A 327-nucleotide genomic window follows, 5' to 3' on the forward strand; every position below is an offset into this window, starting at 1 on the left:
GATTGATATGTATGTCTGGATTTTCTGATTGTGCTATATTGGGACAATGTGTAGTTTAAGTGTGGGGGGAGACTATCGTTGGTTGTAGTTTTTGTTGATGCATGTTTTTCTTTGATTTTTAGGTATTGCTTAGGTTTGGGAATTTTCTCTCATACTTTCTTTCACTTAAGTCATGATATCTTGTGGTGTGAATCCATGCATTTATGCATGTCAAGTTGTTTTTGAAAATTAAGAGGTTGAAACAATTATGATAGACTTGTCCCTTGTGAGAATTTGAGCCTTAATTGTGGATGGATTGTTGTATGCCATCTAATATTCTTTCATGTG

The sequence above is a fragment of the Lupinus angustifolius genome, unplaced genomic scaffold, assembly GCF_001865875.1.
Source record: "Lupinus angustifolius cultivar Tanjil unplaced genomic scaffold, LupAngTanjil_v1.0 Scaffold_519, whole genome shotgun sequence".
Taxonomy (NCBI): Eukaryota; Viridiplantae; Streptophyta; class Magnoliopsida; order Fabales; family Fabaceae; genus Lupinus; species Lupinus angustifolius.